Source organism: Pongo abelii, chromosome 21 (genome assembly GCF_028885655.2).
Source record: "Pongo abelii isolate AG06213 chromosome 21, NHGRI_mPonAbe1-v2.0_pri, whole genome shotgun sequence".
Taxonomy (NCBI): Eukaryota; Metazoa; Chordata; class Mammalia; order Primates; family Hominidae; genus Pongo; species Pongo abelii.
Window position 1 is genome coordinate 61306988 of NC_072006.2, and position 16439 is coordinate 61323426.

General features: G+C 47.6%; 1 long non-coding RNA gene across 1 annotated transcript in view; it reads left to right on the forward strand.

Moving 5' to 3' along the window:
• The first annotated feature begins 2790 nt into the window (after positions 1–2790).
• The window catches only part of LOC129052160 (uncharacterized), a 78306-nt gene continuing 64657 nt past the window's right edge, over positions 2791–16439 (forward strand). Inside the window, exons 1-3 of the long non-coding RNA XR_008517033.1 lie at positions 2791–2926; positions 3596–3866; positions 10276–10406. This is a non-coding gene — a long non-coding RNA (uncharacterized LOC129052160). The remainder of the gene's footprint in view (positions 2927–3595; positions 3867–10275; positions 10407–16439) is intronic.

The window sequence follows — 16439 nt, forward strand, 5'->3', positions numbered from 1 at the left end:
GTGCTTCTTGAAAAGGTCCCATTAACTTAAGAGACGCTGCTTAGTGTCTCTCTCCAGGAAAGTGGGGATGGGACTGAAGATAAAAACTGGAGGTGGAAAGGACCCATGAAATTACAAAAAAGCTCCATTTTTGTAGCAGAGGAAACTGAAATCAGAGAGGTCAATCAAAGAACTTGCATGAGGTCACATTTCGATAAGGACCCAGATTCTTAGAGAGAGCCTCTGGCACTAACTCACCTTGTTAGGGTACTGTTATGGCTGCTGGAACAAAGATCAAGATAACAGTGGCTAAGACCAGATGGAAGTCTTTTTCCCTTTTTAAAAATTATTTATTTATTTATTTATTTATTTATTTTTGAGATGGAGTTTTGCTCTTGTTGCCCAGGCTGGAGTGCAATGGCATGATCTTGGCTCACCTCAACCTCCACCTCCTGGGTTCAAGCAATTCTCCTGCCTCAGCCTCCCAAGTAGCTGGGATTACAGGCATATGCCACCATGCCTGGCTAATTTTGTATTTTTAGTAGAGATGGCATTTCTCCATGTTGGTCAGGCTGGTCTCGAACTCCTGACCTCAAGTGATCCACCCACCTCGGCCTCCCCAAGTGCTGGGATTACAGGCGTGAGCCACCATGCCCGGTCCTTTTTCCCTTTTGTATCTCAGTGTAAGTAGGCTGATGGCATCAGAAACTCAGGCCCCTTCTCTTTTTTCTGTTCTGTCTTCAATAGGAGGAATCTGTCTTGTAGTCTAAAATGGCTGCTTCAGCTCCTGCCACTGTGTCTGCATTCCAGCCAGAGGAATGAAGGGAAAAGACAAGGGGAGGACATGCTCCTTTATTTCTGAAGGTGTGTTAGGGATTTATTCCTACTTAATAAAAATCCACAGACCCTTAGGAGTAAACACAATAGGTTTGTATTGGATTTTTGTTCAAGTATCTTGGGTAGTTGTCTGGGCAGCTCTCCCGACCTGGGCTGGGCTCACTCACGCTCTGGGAATCAGCTGGCTGTCAGTGCACCCAGGCTGTCCTCAACTGGGCCAACTAGACCGAGTTGACTGGGCCCCCCAGGACTCTCACCCTCCAACAGGCTAGCCCGGGTGTATTCTCACTGCCACAATGGCAGAGGCACAACAGCACAAACCCAGCACACAAGCCCATTTCTGGCCTCTGCATTCATCTTATCTGCTAATGTCCCAGGGCCAAAGCGAGTCACCTGACTGAGCTCAGAATCTAGGGTTTGGCTAGCCCAGGATAGCTTGGAGAGGGAAGGAGCTGCCTTGTATGGGGCAAAAAAGCAAGGATACAGAAAAGAGGGAAGAACTGGATACAGTTTCACAATCTCTTACCCTCGGTACTGTGGTCATATCCGATGAGGTAGGACCTAGTCACTGGGCCACGCTGAGCTGCAAGGGACTCTGGGAAGTGCAGTCTCACCAGAGAGGCATGCTCTCAGCTGTACCATTGACTAGGATAGAAGAGGAGAGGGTGGATCGAAGGGAAAGAAAGCAGAACTCTTGGTCACACTTGACCTGTAATCTTGGGCAAGCCCCAGGCTGCTCCACTGACTGTCCACATCTATTCAGAACTTTCCCTGATCCACCAGTCAAAATGAATTCCCACCTCCTTTTCCTCTGAACTCCCCAGGAAGTACAGTTGGCTCCCTCCTAAAGTCTGTATTACTTTCCACCTTGAGTTTTTTGTTTTGTTTTGTTTTTTGTTTTTCGAGACAGAGTCTTGCTCTGTCATTCAGGCTGGAGAGTAGTGGTGTGATCTCGGTTCACTGCAACCGCCGCCTCCCGGATTCAAGCAATTCTCCTGCCTCAGCCTCCTGAGTAGCTGGGGTTACAGGCATGCGCCACCACACCCGGCTAATTTTTGTATTTTTAGTAGAGACGGTGTTTCACCATGTTGGTCAGGCTGGTCTCGAACTCCTGACCTCGTGATTCACCCACCTTGGCCTCCCAAAGCGTTGAGATTACAGGTGTGTGCAATGGCACAGTCTTGGCTCACTGCAACCTCCACCTCCCGGGTTCAAGAGATTCTCCTGCCTCAGCCTCCCGAGTAGCTGGGATTACAGGCATGTACCACCACACCTAGCTAATTTTTGTATTTTTAGTAGAGACGGGGTTTCACCGTGTTGGTCAGGCTGGTCTTGAACTCCTGACCTCAGGTGATCCACCTACCTCGGCCTCCCAAAGTGCTGGGGTTACAGGCATGAGCCACTGTGCCCGGCCTCCACCTTGAGTTAAGCCTTTCTGTTTCTAGGTTTCTCTCCCCTGGTGACTATAAACTCCATCAATCGTCCATTTGTGGAGCCCCAACTGTTAGCCAGGCCTGGAGACCCAGAGGGGGAAGATACAATCCCAGCAGAGGTTGAAAAGAGGTGGCGTGGCCTGCACACCAGGACAGACAGGCAGACTGCTTTGCCTGGACCATGTCACACAGTGTTTACAAATTTAGTAGCTGCCAACATTTGAAATTTGGGAATCACCCTTCCAGAAACAGATTTCTGGCTTCACTGGAAAAATGAGCAGATCTAGCAATACTGGGCCCATATTTCCATAATTAGAATGCTTGTTTAATATTATGTATTGCATAATTTATATATGCGATATATAAACATGTATGTGTATTTGCATTTTAGCTGTTGCCATTCCCTAAAATGTGGGCTCCACAAGATGCTGGGATATTGCTTTGCTCACTGCTCTATTCTGCTGCCTCACACAGTGCCTGGCATCAGGTCAGAAGTTACTTGTGAGTAATGAATTAGATGAAGCAACAATGGGTTGGAGCAGCAGATTGCTACCCCCTCCAAATGAGTCCCACTCAGTAATCTGTGTTCCCTGCCTGGATCTTGGAGTTCAATAACCTCTGAAAGGAGAGCGCACTGTCAACAACAAGTGTGCAATGTCATAGGTACCATGAGAAAGGTGAGCCCCAGGAAAACCCAGGGAGGAGCCAGGAAGGCTTCCTGAGTGCATTTGCCAGGCTGGGAAGTGAAGGGTAATTTTTGCGAGAGGGAAGAGCATGCCTGGAAGCGCAGAGGCCCATGCTATTGTTTCAGTTTGGCTAAATGCACATCTTTGGGGCAGAGGAGAGACTGGGACAGGTGGACAATGAGCAAATGGGGAAGATCCCTGTCTACTGGTCTAAGAATCTTGATCTCTATCCTGGGGGATGAAGGTTTTTAGCCAAAGAGTAACAGGATCAAATTTGAGTTATAAAAAGAACTCCCGCCTGCAGTGTGAGGAATGGGTGGGCATGCATGGGGGCTGGCTGGGGCTCCTTTTAGGGTAGGGTCCTGTGGGGGCACATAATAATGAAAATCAATGAAGGGACCCATGTAAGATGACAAAAGTCAACTCACACTTGGCTGCACTGTCTGGGAAACAGTAGGGAGTAGTGGGGACTGTGGCGAACTGGTGTAGGCTCACCTGTCTACAGAAGGGCTTCCCAATCTTAGCACTATTGACATGCAGGGCTGGAAATTCTCTGTTTCCTGGGGCTGACTATGCAATGTACACCATCTAGCAACATCCCTGGCCTCTATTCGCTAGATGCCAGTTATGACCACTGAACATGTCTCCAGACGTTGGCAGGTGTCTCCTGGAGGGTGAAATCTTCCCCTGGCTAAGAAAGACTGGTCTACAGGGAGCCACCACTTAGCACCAGCTAATGCTGCCCCATGGGAATGGAGACCCACTGCTCCTGAGTCTTCCCATTCTTCAATCTTTTCATATTTACTGTTGGCAAATAATGTTTTTTGGGTTGTTTTTGAGAAGTGGCAGCCAAAACCATGTGTGACAGACAAAAGCACACCTGGGCCTCAGCTTGCAACCTTTAAGTCAGCAGTCTCTCACAATCACCAAGGTGAGAAATGGTCTTTGGGATTTACGGTGGATTTATTCTTACATTTCCCAAAGGGCCTGCTTTCTGGGACCTTCCACTTGGTGGTAACTTGTTCCAGTATTTATCAAGTGAGCAAACAAAGAAGTTGGCAGTTAATTATACTAACGCTCTGGGTCCCTCCCTCTCTGCCGCCTCGTTTGTATTTGATATGCAAACCCCAGATCTCGAAGATCACCCAAGCCTATTTCTCTCCCCTTCCCCACACTCCCTGCTTCTGTAAGAATTTAAGAGTTCAAAAAATCATCTGAACTCACAAACCCGATCCCACATGACTGCCAGCCTATGCCAGCACCTACATCGGAAACCAGCCTTTCCAGAAACAGACAGAGGAGCCACCCACGAGCATGTCCCCTCCCCCTCTTGGCCATGTGTGGGAAAATGCCATCTGCTTTATGGTGGTCAGGATGACGAGTTTATGCTGAAAATGTTCTGCTCTGGATAAAAGTAAATTTAAAAAAAAACTTGTTCCTTAGAATTAACATCAATATTTATTTTTTGCACTGCTGACATTTCAGACTTCCCCCAGCCTGCCTTCACCATGTCTGGTAGGAAAGACTCCTGGTAGGGACCATGTGCAATGGTTCTCATTTGCACACTGGCTCCACTACCCCTGTCTCCTCACAGTTGGGTGTTTTTGACAGGCTCTGCCTCTTGTTTAGAGATTTAGTGAAATTTTGCAGATTCAAGGATTCTGATCTCCACAGTCCATTTCTGGTGGGCGTCCCACGTCTCCTGGCTGGGAATGAGAGTTGACAAAGGGCTCCAGGATCTGTAGGCTATTCCAGAGCCAGGGCACACAGGAGGCAATGCCTACAACAGAAATAATGATACAGACGGGAGCTCCCTTTATCTGGGGCTTCCTCCGAGCTTGCACAGGGCAGACCCTTGGTGGACACCACCTCGTTTCACCCTGCCTGCACCCTGAGAGGCAGGTGGCATCTTCTCCCATCCTCTGTTCCAGAGCCCATTCCGGCTAGAGCCTGCCTGTCTTCACACCTCACTCCTGCCACCCTTTACCTTGACTTCTCTGCTGCCACCATCCTGGCCTGCCTTTAGTGGTTCCCTGGCAGGAAGTGGCAAGTTTTTTCTTCAAAAGGACAGGTAGCAAATGTTTTAGGCTTTGTGGTTTGCTAGGAAGCCACCTGGTTTTAGCATGAGGGTTCTGTGTCCCCAGAAACCCCATCTGTGCTAGGCAAACCAGGACAGTTGGTGACCCTACTTTGCTGCCAGCTGCTTGCTTTCTTTCTTTTTTTTTTTTTTTTTTTTTTTTTTTTTGAGACGGATTCTCGCTCTGTCACCCAGGCTGGAGTGCAGTGGTGCAATCTCGGCTCACTGCAAGCTCCGCCTCCTGGGTTCACGCCATTCTCCAGCCTCAGCCTCCCAAGTAGCTGGGACTACGGGCACCCGCCACCACGCCCGGCTAATTTTTTGTATTTTAAGTAGAGACAGGGTTTCACCATGTTAGCCAGGATGGTTTCCATCTCCTGACCTTGTGATCCGCCCACCTCGGCCTCCCAAAGTGCTGGGATTACAGGCGTGAGCCACCGCGCCTGGCCAGCCAGCTGCTTTCTATAGCGACTACTCAACTCTGTCGTTGTAGCACTATAGCAGCCATAGAAAATATGTAAATAAGTGGGCATGGCTGTGTGCCAATAAAACTTTATTTTATTTATTTATTTTTTGAGACGGAGTCTCGCTTTGTCACCCAGGTTGGAGTGCAGTGGCACAATCTTGGCTCACTGCAAGCTCCACCTCCCAGGTTCAAGTGATTCTCCTGCCTCAGCCTCCCGAGTAGCTGGGACTACAGGCACCGCCACCACGCCCGGCTAATTTTTTGTATTTTTAGTAGAGATGGGGTTTCACCAGGTTAGCCAGGATAGTCTCGATCTCCTGACCTTGTAATCCCCCAGCCTCGGCCTTCCAACGTGCTGGGATTACAGGCGTGAGCCGCCGCGCCCGGCCAATAAAACTTTATTTATAAAAACCAAGCGGTCAGCCAGATTTGGCTGCTAGAGGTAGAGGTAGTTTGCTGGCTCCTGCTTCAGGCGCCAAGCTCACTTGCTCCTCAGGGCCTTGGCTCTTCCCTGGGACATTCCTTTACAGCATCCACTCTGCGCTCCCAGTTGCTTCCGCAGAGGCCGCCGCTGACTGCAGGGCTCCCGCACCCGGCGCTTGCTGAATGTTGGCTGCTCAGGACTCACAGCCACTTCTTTCTCTGGGGAGTTGCTCTCAACCAAAGACGTCTGCACCGCCTCCCCAACGAACACAGCTCCAGTTCCGCAGGGTCTGGCACTGGGCAACAGGGTGGGACTCCCGCTCCAGAGCTTCTCATGGGAGCCTCAGCTGAGACCACGTCCTTGCTACCCTCCTGCCTTTTGCCCCTGCTGCCCTCACACCCCTTTTCCTGGGAGCCCTGCCTTGAAAAACCCAGCAGCTCAGGCTCTGCTTCCAGAGGACCCCATCCACATCTCCGCCTTGCATCTCCTTCATCACTCGCCATCCATGACGTTGTTCTGTTTTCCCTGCAGCATTGCACCCTACCCAAAGTGCTCCTGGTTGCCTATTTGTCTCTCCTCTATTGTCTGTCTGCCACCAGAATGTGAACACCCTGAGACCAGGAGCCTCGTCTGCCCTGCTCTGCCTTCCCTGCCAGATGAGAACAGTGCCAGGCATTGGGAGATTTTCCACCTGAATCTGTGGTACGAATGAACATGATGACCACTATTGCCCCCATCTCACAGGGGAGGGCACAAGCGCTCAGAAAGCTGAACATGTTTGCAGGTGGGCTCCATGGGTGATGAGCCATGAGCTCTGCTCCGTCACCAGCATCATGACTGGGGCAAGTCCATTGCCCTCTCTGGGCATGGGTCCCCAGTCACAGAGGCACGCTGTCTGCATGCCACATGAGACGCCCACACAGCTTTACCTGAGGCATTGTGCGAATGAGTTGATTGTTTGAAAAGATACCTCCTGGATTCTCACGCTTTGGTTCCATCCTCTATAAGGCGCCCAGATGGCCACAGCCTCCCTGCCTCCTTGGAAGACCCAGAGCTGGGAATGAGTATTTCTATCTCCCCCTCTTTATGGATTATTCTTTATCTCTGGCTTCATGGGGGTGTAAGCCAGGTAGTCACGCTTGGTTTAATGCTCCGCTCTTAATGTCTTGAAATTCTTGACAGTTTTAGAAAACATTCTTAATAGTTTTTGAACAAGGGTTCAGATTTTCACTTTGCCCTGGGCCCTGCAGATTCCGTGGTCAGCCTGTGGGTGTTGTATGCCTGACTAATCCATGCCTGACCAATCCCAAGTGCTCTGCAGGCACCATTGTGTGTAGTCCTCCCAACGAAACGTGAAGGGGTACCATGATTACCCCCATTCTACAAACAAAGAAACCGAGGTCCATGAAGACTGGATGATCCTGGGTCACTGGATTACATAACAAGGATATGGTGGGATGGGAATTTGAGCCAGGTCAGTAGCTCTCAGAGCCACTACTGCCTCAAGTGTCTTGCATACAACATTCAACCTGTTTCTGCTGAGGGTATAAGAGCATCCCCATCATCAGCCATGAATGAATTGATTAACTGATTTCATATCACTCTGGGAGGGGAGCCCGGCTCTTCATCTGACTGCCTCCTTTTCATCTTCATCCTCTGCCTTAAAAACCTTCTCCTTCTAGGGAGGCCCCCAATCACTCCAGCCCTCCCCCACTCCTCCTCAAAGCTGGGTACACAGCTCCCCCCTACTTGACCCACCTGTAGAGTTCCTAAGGCCACCTGCTCGTGGACAGGTGTACCCAGGTAGCGCCTCACCTCCTGGGAGCAGGAATAAAATCTGATTCATCAAACTGACCTGTGCTGTCCCAGAACCAAGCTGGGTTAAAAAAAAAAATTGTTTTTACCTTTCCTTTTAAGAGACTTTAAAGACACTTGCCGAATACATAAAATACAAGAAGGAAACCTAAATTAGAAGTTGGGAGAAAAAGAAAATAGAGAAACAATAGTAAGGATATGATAAAAATAGAAAATAAAGCCGGGAAGAAGGCTACATAAACACGCTGCGGGAGGCAGAATAGTGGCCCCCAGAAGATTCCACGTCCTAATCCTTGGAACCTGTGAATATGTCACCTTACGTAGCAAAAGGACTTTGCAGATGTAATTAAATTAGGTCTTCAGATGAGGAGATTATCCTGGATTATCTGCATGGACTCTATGTAATTACAAGGGCCTCCTTTTTTTTTTTCTTTAGACAGAGTCTCACTCTGTTGCCCAGGCTGGAGTGCAGTGGCACAATCTCGGCTCACTGCAACCTCTGCCTCCCAGGTTCAAGCAATTCTCAGGCCTCAGCTTCCCAAGTAGCTGGAATTAGAGGCACGCACCCCCACACCTGGCTAGTTTTTTGTATTTATGGTAGAGACAGGTTTTGCCATGTTGGCCAAGCTGGTCTTGAACTCCTGACGTCAACTGATTCCCCCCACCTTGGCCTCCCAAAGTGCTGGGATTACAGGTGTGAGCCACCACACTTGGCTTATAAGGGTCTCTATACAAGAGAGACAGAAGTGTCAGTGAAAGAGAAAGACCGAGGGAGACTAATCTACAAGCTTTTTCTGTAGAGGGCCCGATAGACCACATGTGACAGCAGCCGTGGTTGGTGCATCATGAATTGGCTAGCTGTGTGCCAATAAAACTTTATTTGCAAAAGCAGACAGGTGGCAGGATGCGGCCCAGGACTTCAATTTGCCGACCCCTGCTTTACACAATGTATTTCGGAAGCACACTTGATTACTCAAGATTACTCAAGAGTTCTCAATTATCTGGATAATTTTGCCAACCCCTGATGTGGAGCAAAAATATAATTCTCTTCTTTCCTTTGGGTCAACCACTGGGACCACTCCTTGAGCATCATTCAGAAGATTCTAGGCATATAGAAGCAGCTGCAGTCCCCCGCCCTGCAGTCTCTTATTACACCGATGGAAGCACATAGCACTTAAAAAATGCCACAGGGGGCCGAGTGCAGTGGCTCATGCCTGTAATCCCAGCACTTTGGGAGGCTGAGGTGGGTAGATCACTTGAGGTCAGAAGTTCAAGACCAGCCTGGCCAACATGGTGAAACCCTGTCTCTACTAAAAATACAAAAATTAGCTGGGTGTGGTGGCGCAAACTGTAATCCTGGCTTCTAGGGAGGCTGAGGCAGGAGAATTGCTTGAACCCAGGAGGCAGAGGTTGCAGTGAGCAGAGATCATGCAACTGCACTCCAGCCTGGGTGACAGAGTGAGACTCCATCTCAAAAAAAAAAAAAAAAGAGTGTCACGTGCTCTTTTTCCCATGATGAGATTTCTGCACACTTTTCCCGTCATGAGATTTTTGCACACTCACCTGTCCAAATGGCTCCTGGACATCTAATAACCACTCACTGTGCAAAGCCACGGGGTCAAGGCATCCTCCACCCCCACCATGCTTTGGCCACCTTTCCCTGGAAAGCCAGCGAGGTGGGACAAAAAGAGAGCCGGGATCCAGTGCGGGTTCTGCCACATAGTGGGTAACGGTTCCAAGAACTGACTTGGAGACACACTTGCTGTGTGAGCTTGGTCAAGTTGACCAAACGCCCCGTGCCTTAGTTTCTTCATCTATAACATGGCAGCAATGATACCCAAAATGAGTTTGCAGAAGACTGTTTGTAAAGTGCCTAGCAAACGTGTGTGACCCAGGGAAGGTGCCCGGTGACACAGTGGTTGGGAATGTACTCTTGTGTTCTCCTGACATCAGGCAACTGGGGCTCCTTAAGGGAGTTGACCGTGGTGAAAAGGCCGCACTAGCCTCTGACTTGCTGTGTGGCTTTGGGTAAGTAACTTAACTTCTCTGAGGCTGAGTCTATTTCTGGAAATGGGGTGATCATTTTAGCTATCACTTGTTGTAACGGCTCAGTACAAAGTTGCCAAATAAAATACAGGACACCAATTAAATCTGAATTTCAGATAAGCGATGATTTTTTTTTTAAATTCATAAGTCTCAACTTTTCATTTGCTCCACCTGGCAGCCGTATTTCAGTAAGATGATTCATGTGGAGCGTCTGGCTCAGTGCCTGGTCTGTAATGGGAACTTAAAAGGTAGTCCTTTTACATTCTGATTTTGCATGTTATCAGCAAATGGGATTATGTCTTTCACTCCTTACCTACCCTGATCGTTGTGAGAACTGGACCAAGTAAGGTCCCGAAACCAAGGCCCTGTAGTCCAGCTTCCTGCTCCCTCACAGCCATTCTTATTCTTATTTTTATTATTCCTTGTTCTCCCCATCCTTGAATGCCATTGGCGCAAAACTGAATAAAGCCAGTTTCCCAGGCTCCAGCCCTCCCTCTCTCTTTCTGTTGAAGGCTCCCTCCTGCTTCTGAAAGGGGGTTTCCGGCAGAAGAGCACCCCTCAGGCTGAGTAGGAGGGGCAGCCCTCTCTCAACTCTGCCTGCTCTGGAGGATCTGGCTTCAAAGACCTAGAGATGGCACTAAAGGTAAGACAGTTTTGAAAATACTTGTTCCCATAGATTCTGTTTTATCTGAGAAAATCCTCTCTCCTCCACCCTCGTATTCCCGGGACCCTCCTCTTCCCACAATCTGCCTCTTCTTGGGATCTGTCTTCCTTCTCCCACTCCAGCACCGGCCACCTGTAGCCTGCAAAGCGGCAGAGATGCTACTTCATTTTCAACTCTTTCATATTGGTTTATTTTATTTCACTTAATTTTTTTGGTTACCTTTTAATTTAATTCATGTATCTTTTAAACAAAAAAACACAGGCACACAATTTTAAAAGTCAAAGATACTCAAAATTTATAACAACAGGACCAACAGAACATTTTCCTGCTTCTGCCCTCCCCAATCCCAATTCCCATTCCCTAGAACCAACTAAGGTGGATTCCATTCGCCGTTTTCTGTGGATGGTCACTTTCTAACATGACCTATACTGCTATTTTATGCTCTCTCGGATTTAAACATTATCTTCTCACTTCCTTTAATGAAAGATGAGGACTTTGTTCTCATAGTGCCACCCCTCCTCAACATACCTTCCCTCACCACATCCTTCCAATAATAGCTTGAACCTCTCTGGGCTAAAGACGGATCCAGTTTTTACTATGACTCCCTAAGTACTGGCCAATCACTGCAGTCACACACCTGTGCACAACTGTTTGCTGTAACTTTGGATTCTGGATTGTACTGGTGGGCCTTGTATGAGCTTCAGGGGGCTGAGCCAGTACAGTAGAGGCCTTCAGCACAGGGCTGGACCTTCTTGGAAGGCCTTGGATATGAACATTGACTATTACTTCCTGTGATGTTGTGCGCAGAGCCTGAGAACCTACCTAATGGGAATGGCAAGGAGACAAACTTTCCAACCATCCCATCTCTTACCTCATGTCCCAGACCACTCTGCCCATAGGGTACCATAAAACATTATTTTTTAATAGAACCCACAGCTATCCCAGGAATAACACAATTATATAGCATTATGATTGTGTGTATTAAAAGAATTGCTTTGTTAAATGTATAGGGGAGGAATGGCTTTTCTTCTACCCTCTTGGGTTCTGTGGCCAGGCCTGATAATTAACTGACAAAAGACAAAGTAACAGGAAGAAAGCATACACATTATATTTGGTGTTAGCATTACTATGTGTACATGGACGCTTTCATATATAAGAAATGAAGACCCAGAGAAGCAGGTGGGCCTGAGTGTTTATATATAACTTTAAAAGAGAGCAATTAATAGTGGAGATATATCAAGACAAAGAGAAAAGATGTTTGGGCTAGGGGCAGTGAATTGTGGGTAAGTGACTAGAAAATACTTGGGGGAAGTAGGGTGTGGTGGCTTATGCCTGTAATCCCAGCACTTAGGGAGGCTGAGGTGGGTGGATCACCTGAGGTCAGGAGTTCGAGACCAGCCAGACCAACATGGTGAAACCCCTTCTCTACTAAAAATACAAAATTAGCCAGGTGTGGTAGTGAGCACCTGTATTCCCAGCTACTAGGGAGGCTGAGGGAAGAGAATTGCTTGAATCTGGGAGGCAGAGGTTGCAGTGGGCCAAGATCGCGCCACTGCACTGCAGCCTGGGCGACACAGCAAGACTCTGTCACACACACAAAAAAAAAAGAAAGAAAAAAAAAAAAGAAAATATTTGGGGGAACTAATGGAAGATAAAGATTATTTTAGCAGACTTTTTGGTACAGATTCTCAGTATTGATGCCCCTTCTCCAGTGATAAGAATGTTCTCCTCTTCCTGATACAGGGAGGGCAGCTTTCTCATGAAAATGTATGCCCCACTTTTAGATAGAAAGAAGGAGGTCAAAGAGCCCTTTCTGCATCTGCCTTTTCTCAATCACCTTGAACTCAAAATAATCAATATGCCAAAGGTACATATTTTGGGATGGCGTGTTCTGATCCTCTTCAAATGCAAACATTAAAAATATGCCAGACTGGTGCGGTGGCTCAGGCCTGTAATCCCAGCACTTTGGAAGGCGGATCACCGAGGTCAGACCAGCCTGGCCAATATAGTGAAACCCCATCTCTACTAAAAATACAAAAATAGCCAGGCGTGGTGGCAGGCACCTGTAGTCCCAGCTACTTGGGAGGCTGAGGCAGGAGAATTGCTTGAACCCAGGAGGTGAAGGTTGCAGTGAGCCGAGATCAAGCCACTGCACTCCAGCCTGGGCGACAGAATGAGACTCCATCTAAATTAAAAAAAAAAAAAAAAAAAAAGAGGCACAGCTTTGTTTTGTTTTGTTTTGTTTTGAGATGGAGTCTCGCTCTTTCACCCAGGCTGGAGTGAGTGCAATGGTGCGATCTCAGCTCACTGCAACCTCTGCCTCCCAGGTTCAAGCGATTCTCCTGCCTCAGCCTCCTGAGTAGCTGGGATTACAGGCATGCGCCACCACGCCCAGCTAATTTTTCTGTATTTTTAGTAGAGACAGGGTTTCACCAGCATGAGCCACCGCCCTCTTGTTGCCCAGGCTGGAGTGCAATGGTGCGATCTTGGCTCACTGCAACCTCCGCCTCCCAGGCTCAAGTGATCCTCTTGCCTCAGCTTCTTGAGTAGCTGGGATTACAGGCATGTGCCATCATGCCTGGCTAATTTTGTATCTTTAGTAGAGACAAGGTTTCTCCATGTTGGTCAGGCTGGTTTCGAATTCCTGACCTCAGGTGATCTGCCTGCCTCGGCCTCCCAAAGTGCTGGGATTACAGGCAGGAGCCACCACGCCCAGCCCACATTTTTTTTAAAGCATATTTCTTAATATGCTGGAAGTTCCAGAAAAATGAATGAGATCTTGCTCATCTCAACCTCCAAACAGTCTACTGCAACTTCTGGAATGGTAGAAAAAAGTGCCATGGGTATGCACGTCTAGGGGAGAGGGCTTGGCATTTGTTAGATTCTCGGAAGTTCCTTAAGTCAACTTCCCCTTTGTTAAACTGAGGAAATCTTGGCTCAAAGAAACATATCCACTTGCCCAAGGTCACAGAGCTGCCAGTGGTGGGGTTAGGTCCGAGTCCAGGCAGTCTGATCCCAGATTCTGCACAGTCAAGCACTGAATCATCTGGAGAAGGGGTGAGGGAGGGGGACGAGTTTCCTAGGGCTGCTGTCACAAATTACCACAACCTCGGAAATTTAAAACAACAGGCATTTATTCTCTCACATTTCTAGAGGTCAGAAGTCCAAGATGAATCCCACTGGACTGAAGTCATGATGTCAGCAGGGCTGTACTCCCTAGAGGTTCTAGAGAGAACCCATTTCCTTGTCTTTTTTAACTTCTGGAGGCTGCATTTCCTGGCTTATGGCCCTGTCCTCCATCCTCGAAGCTAGCAGTGTAGCATCTTGTTCATGTCACATGGGCTTCTTCTGTGTAGTCTTCCCTTTACCTCTGTCTAATAAGGAGACTTGTGATAGCATTTAGAGCTCATGGGGCTAATCCAGGATAATGTGCCCATATTAAGATCCTTAACTTGGCCGGGTGCTGCGGCTCATGCCTATAATCCCAGCACTTTGGGAGGCTGAGGTTGGTGTATCACCTGAGGGCCTGGCCAACATGGTGAAACTTTGTCTCTACTGAAAATACAAAAGTTAGCCGGGCGTGGTGGCACATGCCTGTAATCCCAGCTACTCGGAGGCTGAGACAGGAGAATCGCTTGAACCCAGGAAGCGGAGGTTTCAGTGAGCCGAGATCACACCACTGCACTCCAGCCTGGGTGAGAGACCGCGACTCCATCTCAAAAAAAAAAAAATCCTTAATTTAATTGCATCTGCAAAAGTCCTTTCTGCTGTGCAAAATAACATTCATAGGTTCCAGAGATTTGGACCTGGATGTCTTTGAGGTCATTAATCAGCAGCCCTCAAAGATGTGTCTCCCACAGGCTGAGTCCTTACTGTATAGATTTCGTGGTGGCCTGGGAAAGGGTAACTACAGCCATGGGGCTCACTCTTCTCCTGTAGGAGGCAGAGAATTTGTCACCCGGACCAAGCAAAGAGCACTCAGGCAAGCCTGGCCCCAGTCAGGCTTAGAGGTTTTAAGACTCCAGGGTAAAGGATGATTCTTGCCCCAGCAGCCCCCTTCTCCATCAGCCCAGGGGTACTTAAGAGAGACAAGCAGAGGGATATGTTTCCATCCCGTACCTCTGCTAAGATGCTGGGGAAGACAAGAGAGCTGGTAGAGTGTGGAGGTGAAACCCTTGGTCTCTGGATATAGCAGGAGCAGTATTTGAACTCAGTGAGTCCAGCTGTTGGGTGGGTGGTCTCATCTCTCTAAGCCTCAGTTATTTCACCTGCAAAATGGGAACAAGCAGAGTCCCTGTCTCAGACAATTGCTGCAAGATGTATAACCCAGGTAGAAAAACATTGAGCAGAGTCCCTGGTACATGGTGAATTCATGACAAACTTTTCCATTTCAACTAACCAGTAACTGTGACCCAGTGGTTCTGGCTGTAGTCTTTGCCACACCCTTGGCACCTCTCTTGTTTCTATGCCACATTGAATCTTTCAGCATATTTTCTTGGCTCTACCTTCAATGTATGCCCTCCATGGATACTACCCTTGCCCAAACCATCATCATCTCTCTCCTGGATTATTGAAAAAGCTCCTTCACTGCCTTGCTGACTCCTCAGCCCTCTTACCATCTCTTACTTGCTACACATCAGGATGCTGTCCCATACGGCAGCCATTAGCCCCGTGTGGCTCTTAAGCATTTGTGATGTGGCTGGTCCTAATTCAGACATGTTGCAAGTGTAAAACACACACCAGATTTCAAGCACTTAGTACCTAAAAAATAATGTAAAAGATCTCATTAATAAGATTTTACATTGGTGACATGATGAAATGATAATATTTTGGATAAATTGGCTTCAATAAAATACATTATTCAAATTAATTTCACCTGGCTTTTTTTTTTTTTTTTTTTTTTTGCTTTTTAAAATGTGGCTTATTAGAACATGTAAAACTTCACATGTGGCTCGCATTTGTGGTTCATATTATGTTTCTATTGGATGGTGCTGCTCTTCAGCATCTTCTAAGCTTGAACTTGAGTATCTTTTGCCTGGGAGTGAGCAGGTAAGCCATTCAAGGGACTCTGCTCTGCTCCAGGGAACCACAGCAAAAACCTGTTCTCTGAAGATCCTGCCGAGGGATTTGGATGGATAAATATTTACAGTTCTGAGGTTGCATTTCGAACAGCTCCAACATGTTTGCAGAGTTTGTATAAACCTAATCATTGCAAAGCACACGGTTTTCATTTCAACTGCCTTTAATCCTGCGGCCCCCGAGAAAGGAGATGTGATGACATCTCTTCAAAGTGCGAGGCCAAGTCTGCCGGGAAATGGCCACAGGTATCTGCAAAAGGGCAGGGCCTGATTTGGGATGTTCGCAGGTGGTTGCATTTTTGGAAGTAATAGTGGTGTTTTTAATGGCCAAACTCAATTACCCTCCTAATCTGTTGTAGAATAAAAAGTTAGGAATTCTAAGAGCCTAAGGCTATACCTAAAACACCACTGCTCCACTCCAAGGGGACTTGGCAAAAGATTTTAAGTTGCTGCTAATGAAAATTTAAGTTGGGTGTTGGGAACAAGAAAGTATAACTTGTTGTGTTTGTGAGAGTGTGTGTGTGTGTGTGTGTGTGTGTGTGTGTGTGTGTGTGTGTTTTAAAGCTATCTAATTTCATTAAATTGGGCTGTGGCCACTGTTTTCTGTTTTACTAAGCCCCAAAAGAGATGTTTTCTTGGCTGAGTGTGGTGGCTTACACCTGTAATCCCAACACTTTGGGAGGCCAAAGCGGGTGATCCCAAAGTCAGGAGTTTGAGACCAGCCTGGCCAACATGGTGAAACCTCGTCTCTACTAAAAATACAAAAAAAAAAAAAAAAAAAAAAAAAAAAAAAAAAAAAAAAAAAATGCTGGGTGCGGTGGCTTGAGCCTGTAATCTCAGCTACTTGGGAGGCTGAGGCAGGAGAATCGCTTGAACCTGGGAGGCAGAGGTTGCCGTGAGCCAAGATTGCACCACTGCACTCCAGCCTGGGAGA